At 42.0% G+C, this 17,535-nt stretch overlaps 1 long non-coding RNA gene across 3 annotated transcripts in view; it reads left to right on the top strand.

Annotated features, from left to right (window-relative positions):
- Positions 1-17,535, top strand: part of LOC308609961 — a 186,036-nt gene that overhangs the window by 129,792 nt on the left and 38,709 nt on the right. For all 3 annotated transcript variants that reach the window (XR_014014373.1, XR_014014374.1, XR_014014375.1), the window contains exon 3: positions 16,656-16,761. This is a non-coding gene — a long non-coding RNA (uncharacterized lncRNA). The remainder of the gene's footprint in view (positions 1-16,655; positions 16,762-17,535) is intronic.

The following is a 17,535-nucleotide window of genomic DNA, read 5'->3' as shown; positions in this document are numbered from 1 at the left end:
GCTCTGCTGGCCAGGTGACCTGGCAGTCACAAAAATCAGGGCTCCAAACAAGTATATAAGCTCTTTCTGGGAGATACTGGTGAACTGGAACGAGGCAGCGGGAGAGTGCCCAGATGGCATCCACAGCCTGCATTCCTCATTCCGTAATTACGGAGAGCAGCTCCGTAATCCACTACATGTGTGCTGAACCTGAAGCCTGCCCCTCAGGCTGGAGCTCCAGGATAAGCCAAGCAGCCTCCTTCACAGATGACTGGGGTATGTGCATCAGTCTGCCTCCGGCTCAGTCCCTGGGCTGGCAGCCTGCCAAGAACCATCTCTCTGATTTGCTACAATCCCGTAGGATCCACAAATGCAAGTCCCCCTGTCCACCAGAGCCAGGCAATCAAGGGGCATCCCCTAGGCAGCAACTGCAAAAACTGGGGCGCCAGATACAAAAACCAAGGCAGTAGCCAAGTGTAAAGCTTCCTTCCAGGAGACACCGGCTCTCTGGAGGGCAGCAGAGGGAGAGCATGAAGACAGTGCCTGCCCTCCAAGGCCTCTGAAAAGGATTACAGTCAACCCCTAGATGTGTGTTTAATTAGAAGCTTGTCCCTCAGGCCACAGCCATGATGATAAGCTAATAGGTCTTCTTCACAGAAAGATAGGCTTCTGGGTCTGTTGCCTCTTGCTGTGCCCCGGGGGTGGTAGCTGCTGAAGAATTCTTTCTCCTTTGGTTGTGTGAGACCCACAAGTGTAAGCGCCACTGCCTGCCAGAGCAGGTGATGGAGATGTGTACTCTGGCATCAGCTGCAAAAATTGGGGTATGAGCTCCTTTCTGGGTGACACTGATTTTTACAGTCCCAGGGGACCAGGAATGCAAGCTCCACTTGCCTCCAGAGCCAGGTGGTCAACAGGTATCCCCCGCCCCAAGTGGCAGCCACAGAGATCTGGGCACCAGGCACATGGAAAGAGCTCCTTCTGGGAGAAGATACTGGTGCTCTGGAGCACAGCAAAGGGAGAGTGCGAAGATGGCCCCACCAGTCTCCATCCCTGGAGACTGTTCCAGCAGGCTTCTAGAGGTGTGTGTTAAATTAGATGCCTGCCCCTCAGGTCAACACTAATACAAGCAGGTGAGCCTCCTTCACGTTAAATCAGGGCTTGATTGGCTGCCTCTGAGCTGGGCCCGGGGGCGGGTACATCTGAGCACAGGGCCGCTTTAAGAGCTGGCTCTCAGATAGCTACAGCTCTGCGTCTGAAGATGTGAGCCCTGTTGGTTTTCCAAGTTAGGGCTTTTGGGGGCTCGTCTCTCAGGTGCAGGTCCTAAAAGGTGAGGTGTCCGATGTGGGGTTCAAACTCTTTCCTTCTTGGGGAGAAGCTCCGGGTTTTGAGTTTTCTCCTGGTTGTGGCTCACTGGGGTGAGCTGGGGGTGGCGTTTATATCGAGATTGTATGCCCGTTTCCATGTGGTTTCCTTCTTGTTTGCCAGATGTGTAGTGGTCATTCAGCCGGACTTGGACTTTAGGTTTTCTTTCTTTCTTTTTTTTTTTTTTTTGCGATACACGGGCCTCTCGGTGTTGTGGCCTCTCCCGTTGCGGAGCACAGGCTCCGGACGCGCAGGCTCAGCGGCCATGGCTCACGGGCCCAGCCGCTCCGCAGCATGTGGGATCCTCCCGGACCGGGGCACAAACCCACGTCCTCTGCATCGGCAGGCGAACTCCCAACCACTGCGCCACCAGGGAAGCCCATGAAAGGAACTTTTTAAGTAGTATCAATGCTAAAAGAATTATCCTGGCGGCGTAAAACATTGTGAAGGTTTTCCAAAGTGCTCCTTGACACAGTAGGGCCTCCATGATTGAGATTTGAACTCCTGTGATCTGCTTAATACTGACAAGGTTATTCTAAGGGCTTTGTGCTCTCAAACATGAGCAGCATGTTATTACCCTAGATTTCAACGGAACTTCTGAAATGCCAAGAGTTTGCCTGCTGTTCCTAAGCTCGGAGAAACATAATCTGGTCCAGCAGGTCGGAGGACCTTACGTTTGGATGTGGCCCACCGTGAATGTGAAATGCTAAGTCTTCATAGCCAGATCATTTGAAATGGCCTTTCAGTTCTTAATTAGTAGATGCTTTCTCTACCACTGACTACCTGGGAGTGACGTGAAGGAGAATTTGCCTAGTTTGCAGGGGGGCGCCTGGGAGAGCCATTATCACTCACAGTGTGTTAGAAATGAAAGATTGAAGAAAAGCTGATTAAAGCCCCAGCAGCTGCCTTCACAAATGAACTTCAGGAGAAAAAGCAGTTTAGTGTAAACGTGGCAAGTCTTCATATTGGAGCTTGATGAAATTAAAGGCAATGCCAGGTAATATAAACCACTGTTGAATCTTTCTTTTATTAAAACTGGGTTAAAACAAGGAGTAGAAATTTGTCAGGTGCAGTAATTACTTTGGTACTTTACTGATGAAAGCTCTCTTGGGCAAAGCCCTCCTCATCTCTTTTCCATTTCCTCCTAAGTTAGACTTTCAGCTGCTAGAAGAGAATAAATATGAGCTAAGAAGAGGGTAACTTCAAAGCCTATCCATTTATGCATTAAATATTTCTAAGGGTAATACTGGTGATGTTTTCCCTCACTCAGTTGCCCTGAATTACTACCTTGAGAAAATTTCTAGATTATTTGGTCAATTATATTCTTAGGGGAACAGAGAAACATACATGTTGGTGACCATAGAAACAGGAAAAAAAAACTCTGATGAGACAACATCTGTTGCATGTGAAAATACTATAACCCAGCTGTTGCGGCTAAAGCAGGAGATGGAAGAAGGATACTGGGGCAGTAATAGTGGGATAAAAGAAACTGATAAAGAAGAGAAAAGTCTGTGAGGTCCTTGCTTGTAGTGTGGTCTTTGAAGCAGCATAAATGTCACCTGGAAGAAATCACCTGTTAGAAATGCAGAATCTCAGGCCTTACCCCAGAATACTGAGTCAGAGTCTGCATTTTAACGTGATCTGCAGGTGATTCATATGAACATTCCAGTTTAAAAAACTCTTGATCTATGGGCAGCCCTATAGATGCCCATCTAAGTGCTATCAAAGCCAGGGAGACCTATACAATTCAGAGGATATCCACAGCTTCTCAGAAGGCATTTGCAGAGGGCATGCCAGTGGAAGGAATTACACATTCAGTGCTGGTGAAGATAGCAACAAATAGCTAGAGAAATAGAAATTCACAGGAAATCTTTAATTTTTAAAATTTTATTTAAGTGTAGTTGACTTACAATGTTGTGTTAATTTCTGCTGTACAGCAGTGACTCAGTTATACATATATCTATTCTTTTCCATTATGGTTTATCACAGGATTTTTTAAAATAAATTTTATTTTATTTAGTTTTTTTTAAATTTTTGGCTGCATTGAGTCTTCGTTGCTGTGTGCGGGCTTTCTCTAGTTGTGGTGAGCAGGGGCTACTCTTTGTTGCGGTGCATGGGCTTCTCATTGTGGTGGCTTGTTGTGGAGCACAGGCTCTAGGCACACAGGCTCAGTAGTTCTGGCTCGCGGGCTCTAGAGCACAGGCTCAGAAGTTGTGGTGCACGGGCTTAGTTGCCCCGCGGCATGTGGGATCTTCCTGGACCAGGGCTCGAACCCATGTCCCCTGCATTGAATCCCCCAGGCGGATTCTTAACCACTGTGCCACCGGGGAAGTCCCTATCACAGGATATAGAATATAGTTCCCTGTGCTATACAGTAGGACCTTGTTGTTTATCCATTCTGTATATACTAGTTTGTACCTGCTAATCCTAAACTCTCAATACTTCCCTCCCCTACCTCCACTCCCCTTTGGCAACCACAAGTCTGTTCTCTGTCTGTGAGTCTCTGTTTCATAGATATGTTCATTTGTGTCATGGACAAGAAATTTTTAGAGTTAAGGCAAGAAAGCTCTCTGATTTAAGGACTGAAATGGTGCAGTAGTAGAAAGGAGTTAAAACTCTTTGCAGTATATTTACTTGCTATGAAAAAAGGCACCGAATGATCCAAACAAGGGCAGCATGGCTGAGTGTGAGACGTGGAGCTACTGGAAGCAGAAGGGACACTCAGCACCAGGCAGCAAGACAGGGGTGTGGTCCAGGATAAAGATCTGCTTCTAATCAATTTTTGCTCATAGCTTTTGTAGTGAGGTGGAGTTAACAATAAACCCAGACCATGGTCATCCACGTTAATTCTTAGTAATTTACTGCATATCCTTATCTATTCCCATGTGCACTTAAATTAACTCTTGAATAAACTCTACATAATTTGTTCGTAAATAGGTTTTGTTTCTTCACAAGTGTGGGTTCATTTCCCAGCTTTTATCTGCCGTGTGACTTTGACCACCTGTATCTTAGCCTCACTTGCCTGTTTCTTCAGCTTTAAAATGGGGATAACAGTAGTACTCACCTCAGAGGTTTGTTTGAGAGTTAAATGAATTAGTACATGTTATTTGCTTAAAAGAGCACCTGACATCTAGTTAGGGCTTAATAATTATTAGTTGTGATTATTATAAAGTCTTGAAATAAAAGTATCCATTCAGATACTTAAGGAGAGGCAGCTGAACCAGGAGGATTTAACCAGCACTGGCAATCACTCTGCTAGGACAGGTCACCTCAGTTAGACATACTATTTTTAGATGCTCCAGACCTTAAATATGGATAATAACACAAAAATCAGATAGGATTTTGAGTAGTCATAACTTAAATGTATTCTTATATACCTAAGGAATGAACTCCCTGGAAATGGAAAATCCATTACTTACCTTTGCTTCCAGAAATCTCTTTCATTTTCTTGGGTCCTTTCTATCCTTACTCATAGAAAGTACATGGAAGGCCAAGTCCATACCAGTAGTTCTTGGATAAATAGTGATAGCTGAAGTATTGTGGCTGAATTTCACTCCTTTAAAAATTGAGGAATTGAACTTAATTTGTAGCTGTATTATGCATCTTGATCCAGGTGACAGGAATGCTAGAAAATGATGTAGTGAAATTGTAAAATGTTTAGGATCAGCTGGATCTCATTAAGAATGAGCTATTTGTGCTTAAAACCTACTTGAGTGAAAAAATGTTTTTCTCAACTACTTTGCAGTGGTTTTTCACGTGCATTTGGAAGATTTTCCTCTCCTGCTCCTTCTGCTTTCTTGAGGGGCATTTCTGCAAGGAAATGTCATTATAAACACCATTTGTCATAGGTGATGGCAAGAATCTCCAAAAGCAATGCATGTGAATAGCTCTCCTTGAAGAGGCAGGACAGTGATGGAAAGTAAATAAGTTTGACCCATGTTATAGACCGGATATCTGACAACTTTTCCTTCTGGTCGTGGTTCTGCTCTGACGTTGCTGTCAGCCCCCTTCTCGAAGCCTCTGTGTCCCATCTATGAAATCTGAACTAAAATATAAAATCACATATTCAACCAACTTACAATTCTAGGCCTCTGTGATTAGGACCCTACACAAAGGAATTATGAAAAGCATTTCTAACCAATTAGTTAAATTTCCCCTGGTTTAGGAGAATTGGGGTCAGGGACCAACAGGAGACTACCCTGGGGAGACATGCAGGTCTTTTCCTGAATATACTTTACTTGGGTAAATGTAATTTCTGAGAATAATTTCTTTTCTTGATTTTTTTCCTTCGGTCTGGGGCCATGTTGGTCAGCCTTTTTTTTTTTTTTTTTTTTTTTTTTGCGGTACGCGGGCCTCTCACTCTTGTGGCCTCTCCCGTTGCAGAGCACAGGCTCCGGACGCACAGGCTCAGCGACCATGGCTCACGGGCCTAGCCGCTCCGCGGCATGTGGGATCTTCCCGGACCGGGGCACGAACCAGTGTCCCCTGCATCGGCAGGCAGACTGTGCCGCTAGGGAAGCCCGGTCAGCCTTTTCGTAATATGAATTTTTATTTTCAAAATGGACTTTCTCACATCTCTCTCTGTACTACTGAAGATGTTGACAATCTATACAAAACCAGGAGAAAGAGGTCTTTGGGACGCTAATGCATTACACTCAGTCTCTTGGCCCAGGTGGCCCAGGTTTGGTGAGGAGGACATGGCAAAGATGCAAGGAAGTCCTGAGCCAGCAGGGATTACTGTAATTGAATTCCTGGGCAGCCCCTTGCTGCCTTCCAGCCCAGGCACACGTCTTTGCCTTTTATCTATCTTCTGGCTTCCATAAATAATCCGCAAAGTAGACAGTTGGCGGCCAGAAAATCAATTGGCCCTTATATCTTCTCTAATTAATTTCTCATTGCCAAGCATTCGCAAGGCATTTGTAGGGAATAAACTAACTCTTCTACCTGTTACGGTGCTTTTGATAGATGACAAGACATAGGTAGATTCAGGGTGGAACAAACAGGTAAAGTTCTATAGCTGAGTACACTCTATCTGGACTTCCTTTTATCTTGTGTAACTGTAGAGGACGATGTTTTCCCAAATGCCATATTATTAATATAAATAATAATTAATTTAAATATGTTATCTTTTTTTATCTCTACTTTTTTAAAACTACATTTGTGTTGTGTGACAGAAACTGTGGGTATTATAAGTAAATAGAAAATAGGGATGACAAAATGAAAAGTAAACTCATAAAGTACATGAACATTCCTAAGGCTTTGAAACATGCCTGTGAGGAGACCAGCAGACACATATATTGGGTGCTCAAGAAATATTTAATGGATGAATGGAATTTTCCAAAACAGTTATTTGTATTTCTTCCCACCGTCAGCTTAGGAGATAACCTATTTGTTTTATACTTGCCAATGTTGTTCAATTCTTTTCCTTTTTTTAACAATTTAAGTGATATATTCTTACTACACACCTATGAGAATGGCTAAAATTAAAATATTAAAAATACCAAATGCTGGTGAGAATGTAGAGCAACAGGAACTGTCATCCATTGCTGGTGAGAATGCAAAATTGTACAGCAACACTAGAAAACGGCTTGACAGTTTCATATAAAGGTAAACAGATACTTATCATAAGACTCTGCAAGCACACTCCTAGGTATTTGCCCAAGAGGAATGAAGATTCGTGTTGATATAAAAACTCTACACAAATGCTTAGAGTAGCTCTATTCATAATCACCCTAAACTAGAAACAGCCTAAATGTGGGCTTCAGTGGGCAAGTGAATAAACAGACTGCTGCATTCATGTGATGGAATTCTACTCAGCAGTATAAAGAACAAATTTTTGATGCACATAACAACTTGGATAATCTCAAAGGCACTATGCTGAGTGAAAGAAGCTAACCTCAAAAGACTACATAGAGCATGATTTTCTCAAGGAATCAGAACTACAGTTGACCCTTGAATAATATGGGAATTAGGAATGCCAACCCCCCACAAGTCAAAAATCAGAATATGACTTTAGAGTTAGCCTTCCTCATCCACGGTTTTGCATTGGCAGATTCAACCAACCTTGGATCGTGTAGTACTGTAGAATTTACCATTGAAAAAAAAGTCCTATATAAGTGGACCTGCGCCATTCAAACCCATGTTGTTCAAGGGTCATCCGTATAGTGATGGGGAGTAGGTCAGTGGTTGCTAGGGGTTTGAGGCCAGGAGAGTGTGTGACTATAAAGTGAGAGCAATGGGGAGTTTTTTTGGGTGTAATGAAACTGCTCTGTATCCTGACTGTGCTGATGGTTACATGAACCCATACATGTGCTATAATTTATAAAAGTGTACCTCAAAAATGAGCCAATTTTATGGTATCATAATTTTTTAACAAAATTTTTAATTAATTAATTGATTTATTTTTGCTGTGTTGGGTCTTCGTTTCTGTGCGAGGGCTTTCTCTAGTTGTGGCAAGCGGGGGCTACTTTTCATCGCGGTGCGCGGGCCTCTCACTATCGCGGCCTCTCCTGTTGGGGAGCACAGGCTCCAGACGCGCAGGCTCAGTAGTTGTGGCTCACGGGCCTAGTTGCTCCGCGGCATGTGGGATCCTCCCAGACCAGGGCTCGAACCCGTGTCCCCTGCATTAGCAGGCAGATTCTCAACCACTGTGCCACAAGGGAAGCCCCGGTATGATAAGTTTTAAAACAAAGTGAAAAAAATATACATTCTTATTGAAGACTATTAAACAATAGGAAGCGTAAAAGTAAAATGGAGTCTTCACTCCTCACCTCCCTAACTCATACCTGGATGTGTATCCTTTCAGAGCTATCTATGCTGTTCTGACAGGCTGAGAGTTGCTGGGAAAGACATCAACTCAGGAGCCACATGGCCTTGATTTGTCCCAGCCCCACCACTTAATTGTAGCTTTGTGACTTTGGGCAAGTTACTTAACCTCTCTGTTTCTCATGTTTCTCTTTCTTATGTACAAAATGGTGCTTATAGCTTGTTTACATAACAAGCACTGTAAGCATTTGCCATTTTTACTATAGGAACATACGACATGCACACGTAAAATCGGTTTGTATTTGTATCGTTTTGACATCTTTCGTTCATTTGACATTACATAATTAATATCTTTCCATGTCAGTATATAAAGATCTTCCCTACTTCTGGGAATTCCAAAGGCTGCATAGTAGTAGTCTATTATATATATATGAATTAAAATATATTTAATATTACATATTATTTATAAATATATATTTAATACATTCATATTAAATTTAATATTATATATCCTATTTATAATATAATATATTTAATAATGTTCTTATTGATGAAGGCACCCTTTTTAACTTAAACTGGTTTTTTATTTTTGAAAAATTTTCTCTACCAATCGGATCCCAATGTGCTCGCAATCTTCCAGGATTTGTTCACAGTTCATAGTTCACTGCTGGTACCCTTTTCTCCCTTCTCATCCTCTTCTTCCCCTTTCTCCTTCTTTTAAAAATCTTTTCCATAAGTTCCGTGGGCTTTTCGGGAGGCATTGGACGTGATGTGTGTCTTCAGTCCGTCATCTTGAATCAGAAGCTCTTACCCTCCTAACATCCTTTCTTAAACCCATCCTATGAGTCAGGGGAAGTATTGAGGCAGAAGATTGCAGTGCTTAGGGAGAAAACTGAACTTAAGCTGGGAAATTTGAGTGTGAATTCTGCTTAGCCATCCATTAGCTGGCTGAAGGTGGGCATTCACTTCACATTCTCTGGTTCTCAGTTTCAACTGTAAAATGATATGCTTAGACTAGATGAACTCTAAAATTCTGTTACCGGGCTCCCCTGGTGGCGCAGTGGTTGAGAGTCTGCCTGCCGATGCAGGGGACGCGGGTTCGTGCCCCGGTCTGGGAAGATCCCACATGCCGCGGAGCAGCTGGGCCCGTGAGCCATGGCCGCTGAGCCTGCGCGTCCGGAGCCTGTGCTCCGCAACGGGAGAGGCCACAACACTGAGAGGCCCGCATACCGCAAAAAAATAATAATAATAATAAAATAAAATTCTGTTACCTCCACTTACAAAATGGTGACACTAAGGCTCACAGAAATGATTTGCCAGTGGTCATCCAGGAAGTGAGATGTAGACTTGAGTCTTGAACACGTGTCTTAGGATTTCAAATCACAGGTGCACCAAGCCAACCTGAGCAATGCCACCTCAAGAACTGAGAGTGAAGGGGACACATCTCTCTGAGAGCCATTTCCTACCATGTGTGGACGTGGGCACGTGTGCCCCCACACAGAGGCTGTCCCAGGAGGTCGCCTCGTGGCTCTTATACGCCTGCCCTCCAGTGGACAGAGCTGTGTTCTAGAACGTTGCCTGCTCCTCCTCTCGTGGGGCGGGGGCGGGGGTGTAGCTCGGCTTTGGCCCAGCACTGAGAAGCAGCCCTGTACAGATGGTGGTGCGGCTGTGTGCACAGTGGTCGGGCCTCCCAGCACTGGAGAGCATGGCTGAGCTGGTTCCGAACTCGCTCTGACAACATTCCTCTCCTGGCAGCCATGTAATCTCTCCTCCAGCCTTGTGCAAGCAAATGGCTTTGCAGCGGCTCCCCTCAGTCCTGGTGTAAGCAAGGTACAAGCATCAGGGCTGTGCCTTTGTATACATTTCCCTTATTTGGATCTTTCCACAAGGCCTTCCCTAGATGTCAATTTTCTCCTTCCTTTCCATGGATTTCCCTTTGGGTTGTATGAACACGGTTTTTCTTTTTAGTCAATATTAGGATGACTTTTAAAAATTTGCAGCAAAACCCCTAACTCCTCTAAACACACAAACAAACAAGCCAACAGAAAATCAAACCAGCAAACAGACGCATCCTACAAATCCATTAAAAGTGCTTCTTCAACACAATCTCATCAGCCTCTAGTTAGGGGACGGTGTGCTTGTTTCTTACGCGGTTTAAGAATTGAGTGCTCGTCTGTTGCCCCACACCTTTAGCTTCTTTGGAACATGAGCTTCTGGAGTGCTGATCTGTCACTTCATTCTTTCTGGCCGCCTCCTTCCTTCTCCTTTACCTGGTTCTGTCCATTCCCTGAGTCTCATGCAATTATACCATCTGGCCGACCTTTTGGTTACTCCAGACCAGCTGTTCTCAACTCTGGCTGCACGTTAGAATCACTTGGGGGTTGAATTTGTCTTTGTTGGATTCTAGGTGTGCATATATTTAAACATACCTTAAGTGACCTGTACATAGAGGGGGTAAGAAACGGATAACATCTGTTAAATGGGATCAACTCCTTCCTTTTTCTACCTACCTAATCTAGCTTCTTCCTCTTTTGGTGATTCTCAGAGAGAAAATAGGGGGTTCCCTTGGGCGGTTGTTGGCTTTCAAGCCTTTGATCTGACAATGCATTCATAACTCTCTGGGAGTGTGGTACCCACCCTACAGGCTTATAGTCACTCTTAGAGGTCACAGGATGAACACGAGGTACAGCGTGATTTTTCGCTTGCTTTATAATTTTCTCTATATCACTCTTTCATTCATAGTTTAGAAACAGTAGATGAATTATGTAGGCTTTTTAGACTCCTCAATAAAAGGAGAAGGGGAAAGGGAGCTCTAGGTTGAAGAAATTTGCATAGAAAGAAAGTATGCCCCAGTCACTGCACATTTCAAGATATGTGATATCAGTATTTGAAATGTTTTTGAGTCTGGTTCTTTTTAAAATACTTAGGGGCATCCTGGCTGTAAAGACACAAGGCATTTTGCACAGGTTGTTTAAGCTCATGGGAAGACAGTCATAAAGCCCATCTTCCATATCCACCTTCTGTTGGGTATTGAGAAAACTCTTTTCTCTTCATCTAAGCACCTGTGTTGAATTTGGTAGCTGTGGTGTTTGGACTGATTCAGCAGTAATTAATCTCCAGGCTAATTATGAGCTCTGTTGTCATTTTGCTAGATGTAATTAAACTGCATAGCTGGAGAAAGTTGGGGAACTCTGGTTTCCAAGAAAACTCTTCCCTGTAACTTGGCAAGGAGCTCTAGAGTGTCAACATAATCAGCCAATTAAATATAAGCTGGAAGCCCGATGTCCTTCAGGATGAGTTTCCATGAAGACAAGTGTATGTTCACAAGAGGCACCTGCTGTTTTACTGCTGCCTTTTTGGAAAGAGCTTGGAGTATTCTAGAGGTTTTCTCTCATTAATCCTCTTGATAGCTTTATTAAACAGGAAGCAGAGCAAACATTTTAGTCCCTTTCAAACAGATGAGATGATTAACATCGTGAAGGTCAACTGTCTTGTCAAAGAGCATAGTGACCACGGGTCAGAAGAAATTTCAGTAATGTATTTCCTTTAAAAATGTGATGATTGTCTACATAGATTTCTATAGCAACCATCAAATACATGATTATACTAGCATAAAGATATGAATTGGTGAATAAATTCTTTAAGTCTTTTGGGGCCAAGGTTCTGTTCCATTTTTTAGTCTAGGGTAAGGAGATACCCTAACAAACGTGGGTGTTGCTGAATCACACTGGCCTTGGCCTTGCTCAGAAGGGCCACTTTGAAGAGATGAGGAAGAAGGTGCATCTGGTCCGTCTTTCCATAAAAATCAGCCCTGGTAACCTGTTTGGCAAATAAGTTGCAGGCTTCCAATGCCTGACATAGGTAGAAAGACATATCGTACTTTGTTATTTTAAACAGGTTTTAATGCTTTACTCTATCTCTGAGCAGACTCTTTGCCTTGGTGTGCACAGAATACATGGTCAAGGAGAAAGCATTTAAAGCATGGGACAGCTACTCTCGTTGCTGTGTTTCCAAAAGCATGTGTGGGTGTGTACATGGGCTCCACCAGTGATACTCAAGAACTCAGGATGATTTGGGGAGGTACATTGACTCATATAGGTAGAGTTTTATACTGTTGGATATTTTTCATAGTTTTATTTATGGCAAGGGATTTCCATTTAAAAGAGTAAGGAATAAGAATGTCCTGTTGAAAATAAATTTATCTAAGTAAAACTGTGACCCATATAATTGTTAAATAAATAATGATATGGGTAACGTGTGGGTAGAGGCACAATTATGAAGGTGGCACTCGAATGACTAAGGTTTAGGTCACAGGGGCCTCTATCCGTTCTCTCCTACTCCTGGTAAGAGATTTACCTTCTTGATTCCTTTGCCTCTACAGTAATTCCACTTTGTTAAAGATGGGTCAGATAAGAAAACTAATGTGTTGTACCATTAAGTCACAAATATGTATTCCGTTGCTATTGCAATAATGAAAAGATAAGGAAAACCACACTTAAACTCTGCCTTGAGTCTCCGAATTAATTTTAGTGCCCAGTCATTTGACTAACAAAAGTATGGGTCTTACAAACATATGACTTAGTGCCTATAATAACCACAGATTATGATTATTCCCTGAGAGTGTTTCTTCTTTCCCTGCTCTGCTGAAAACAAACAGCCATAGTAAAAACTCGGTTTCTTCCTAACCATGGACAAACTAAATGGCAAGAGATCCAGGCTTTGCATATTGACTTTGGCTTTGGAAAAATAAGGGAAACTCTAAAGGACAATATGCCAGTCCACATTTCCTGACACACACAACACGGATAATCTCACTTACCTTGTGCTAAGTGAAAGAAGCCAAACTCAAAATGTTACATACTTGTTGATTACATTTATATGACTTTCTGGACAAAGTCAAACTATGGGGACAGAAAACTTATTAGTGATTGTCAGGGGGCTACAGGTTGACTTCCAAGGGGCAGGGAAAAATTTTCAGGATGCTGGAACTATTCTCTATCTTCATTATGGTGGAGGTTGTAAGACTATATCCATTTGTCAAAACTCTTAGAACTGTACGCTAGAAAGGGTGAATTTTACTGGCTGTAAATTATACCTCAATAAACCTGACCGAAGAACCAATAAATGTTCTTAGTGTTCCATAAGAAGAATTACAAGTAAAATATGAAATAATAGTCAAACCAAAACGAAAAGCCACAAATACCTGCAAATCATTTCTTGAGGGTGGAGAAAATCAGTCTCAAATTGCAAATTGATTTACCTTGATAGACAGCCTCTTAATCTGTATGTCTAGAGTGAAAATATCAAGTGTATCCTTTTATACAAACTGTTTCCATTCAATCTTTTTTTTTGTTCACGACTAGATTCATTTCAGCCCTACTGCTCCTCATAGTTTGAACAATTTATCATGGCAAAGCGTGCTTTCTCTGGTCGGGTATTATATTAGTACATCGCTGTCAATGATTGCCCTGTAGCAGTTTTTTTCATATAAAACACACTCTACCTTTGGTACAATTAGGGAATGCCTAAGAGTGGAAATGATGGAGAAATTAGGAACATATAAACTTTTGGAGATAACGTACTCCGAATTAGTTCGGAATGGCCAACTTTTAAAATAGTGTGATCAGGTACAGATAAGGTTTGTAGCCCCTCTTACCTTGCATGTCCCCCTGTCCCCATGCTCATGAGATTGTATGGAAAATTTTGGCTCCCCTGGGTGTCTTCAGTCTGTGAGTTCCTTAGGAGCAAGAGACATATTCATTTTTGTATCCTATTTCCTAGCACAGTGCTTGTAGGAACTAAAAATTGCTTCTGAATGAATAAGTGAAAACTTATGGCTTTCTAATGATCTTAAATGAATCATTACCATGTAAAAACGGACTTTTGCAAGGAGTTGGGCAAGTGACATGAATTCTGACATGCCAAGATGGACACATGAGGCCATATGTCTGTGATACTGTAGGTGTAGCTTTTCTTGGAGGCATGTGGCTGGACTTGAAGTCTTCTTGAAACTTGTTCTAGTTGCTGGTTGGTTAAAGTAAGAACTACTCAAAGCTTTTAATGCATTCATTAAAATTTGTTTAAAGTAGTATAATAATGAAAATTAAGTCATTTAGGAAAAAAATGATGCATTTTTAAAGGTTCCTCTGCCTTGCAAATATAATGAATTATCAAAGGTTACACATATTTTATAGACACTGTTTTCTTTCTTTTTCTTTTTTTTTTTTGCAGTATGCGGGCCTCTCACTGTTGTGGCCTCTCCCGTTGCGGAGCACAGGCTCCGGACACGCAAGCTCAGCGGCCATGGCTCACGGGCCCAGCCGCTCCGCGGCACGTGGGATCTTCCCGGACCGGGACACGAACCCGTGTCCCCTGCACCGGCAGGCGGACTCCCAACCACTGCGCCACCAGGGAAGCCCTAGACACTGTTTTTATAGGACTAATTGACTTTCTTTTGAAGCACTGGTATATTGTTGCCAATTCAGATCATTCCATAGTTCAAATAAGAGGTCCCTTTTCCTCATGGCTTTTTAGGGAAGTCTTTTAAAGTAATACATGAAAATCTGATTAATATATAATCTAGTTTTCATAATTGTATCTGTTGTGATTCAAGGACTGATTTAAGATTTCTATTTCATTTTATTTTTCTTGTTTTGTGGCAATCACAGACAGTTAGCCATGTTCACCTTCTGATACCTATGACACAATTTTCATATCACAGAAGGCAGAACTCACCTTACCAAGCCCTCAGGATTGTTTACTGATTATAGACTGTTAATTCTTCTCAAACAGTGCAAACAGTCAAGGTCAGCTCCTTTTTGTTGATTTGTTTCCAAGAGGCCTCGTAGGATACTGCCCACCTCTGTAGCTCCATTTCACAATTGATCTTGGCTGTGTTTCCCTTCACACATTGTATTTATCATCATTTCACTTATCCCAGACTTACTAATCAATACATCAATTAACAAATATTTGCTGAGTTCTTTTTGTGGTGGCACATGATATTTATCTTGCCCAGGAGACATTGCCTTTCCTATGGTAACTACATTTAGGTTTCCCTTTGGGGCGTCTCTCCCTACATCTCTCAGTCATGTGCTTTGGAAGCAGCAGAGCTCCAGCAGTGGGCACATGACTCAGACTGGCCAATCAGTGTAGTCCATTTCTCTGGCCCCAGTGAATTGTGTGGTGATGGGCACACGACATGAAACAGTCCATTAGGAATGAATTCCATGACTTTGGACTAAAACTGTTGGGAAGAGAAGCTGTCTTTCTCCCAGGGTTACTAACCAGGTGCAGTATTTCTGGGGCTATCTTTAATCCCACTATTAGAGGATCTTTGAAGAAGGAAGCCAATATAGAGAAAACCAGACCCAAGGAATGGAGAAAGAAATTCTTATGTCCCTTTAAAAAGCCTGATCCGGGCTTCCCTGGTGGCGTAGTGGTTGAGAGTCTGCCTGCCGATGCAGGGGACATGGGTTCGTGCCCCGGTCTGGGAGGATTCCACATGCCGCGGAGCGGCTGGGCCCGTGAGCCATGGCCACTGAGCCCGTGCGTCCGGAGCCTGTGCTCCGCAACGGGAGAGGCCACAACAGTGAGAGGCCCGCGTAGCAAAAAAACAAAAAACAAAAAAGCCTGATCCAACTGTGTCTGAAGCTGATATCAGGCTACACGTGTACCTTAGAACATACACAATTTCTGTCCTTCACTAAAAAGGACTACTGATTAAAATGCTCACATGTGCAAAGATTCTGAAAAATACAAATTTCTGGTTTCCAAGGGTTTACAATAGATCAGAAAGAATAAAATAGAATCATATCAAGTTAGCATTACTCTTCAAAAGTATGCTATTTTTTCTCTCTATCCCTGAAATTATTCAGGATTGTTTGCATATATTCCTTTCTTCAAAGATAGATTGCAGAGAAGAGAGCCTGGTCTTCTATTCACCTCCTTTTTCTTAATATCTAGCAAAGTGCTTGTACATGGAAAATAGTCAATAAATTTTTATTGAATTTATCTGAAAAGACAACTAATGGTACTCAGGGATTTATGGTAAATGCCAAATGAGTAGTTTAGATCATGACATCCTATTTTATGTTAAATCACATTTTTTGTCCTCTGGGCCAGGTCTTCATTCAGATTGCTACCACTAGATAATTTGTGTTTTGTTTTGCTTTCTTGAGCAAAGCCATGGCTCAATACTAGACAGAGGCAGCTTTGTGGGGATAGAAGAAGGGGAATTGAGAAAGCCTCCAGGGATTTATGTTTTACAAGGAATATGCTCCATTATCAAAATAATGTTAAATTATCTTGTTCACTTAACTTTAAATTGATAAACCATAAAATTTTAATGAGGAAAAGAGAGAGGAAGATTCACTCCCAATAATCAAAAGTATATGCAATAACAACATCTTGATCATAATCATTGTTTTTGACCTTTCCTAGCTCAAATAACTCAGCCACTTTTACATAGTTGCAGTGTAGAACCATTTTGTCACTAGTTAATTAGAACCAAATGCCCTGACAAGGTCTGATTCTTTCTTTATTCTCAGAGCTGTGAATCTTTTTTCTTCCTGGACCAAACTAAAGTGAACTTCGTTCCTGTCTGATATTTATCCAGCTTCAAAAGTGGAAGCACCTGAAGCTACTTTGTTCAAGGTAAGTGAACTAGATATCTGCAGTTAATATTTGTTTCTTTTAAATTTTAATCGATACAGGCATGTGTGGTCTTATATGAGGATGCATATAAAACAATGCTCAAAACAATGCTTTTATTACAGTAGCTAAGATTCACAGAAGGAACTGAAAATGCATGAGTGATATTCAACACCTCTATCTTTTTCTCTTGGGTTATGTCATTCTATAGGATGAAATAATGATGGTTAAAGTTTAATTCGTTTCTATGTTTTTTTTAACAACTTTATTGGAGTATAATTGCTTCACAGTGGTGTGCTAGTTTCTGCTCTATAACAAAGTGAATCAGCTATACGTACACATATATCCCCATATCTCCTCCCTCTTGCGTCTCCCTCCCACCCTCCCTTCCCCACCCCTCTAGGTGGTCACAAAGCACTGAGCTGATCTCCCTGTGCTATGCGGCTGCTTCCCACTAGCTATCTATTTGACATTTGATAGTGTATATATGTCCATGCCACACTCTCACTTCACCCAGCTTACCCTTCTCCCTCCCTGTGTCCTCAAGTCCATTCTCTACGTCTGTGTCTTTATTCCTGTCCTGCTCCTAGGTTCTTCAGAACCTTTTTTTTTTTTTAGATTCCATATATATGTGTTAGCATATGGTATTTGTTTTTCTCTTTCTGACTTACTTCACTCTGTATGACAGACTCTAGGTCCATCCACCTCACTACAAATAACTCAATTTCGTTTCTTTTTATGGCTGAGTAATATTCCATTGTATATATGTGCCACATC

This window comes from Mesoplodon bidens (assembly GCF_964165515.1).
Source record: "Mesoplodon bidens genome assembly, contig: HAP1_SCAFFOLD_206, whole genome shotgun sequence".
Lineage (NCBI taxonomy): Eukaryota > Metazoa > Chordata > Mammalia > Artiodactyla > Ziphiidae > Mesoplodon > Mesoplodon bidens.
This window is presented reverse-complemented; position numbering and strand designations above follow the sequence as displayed.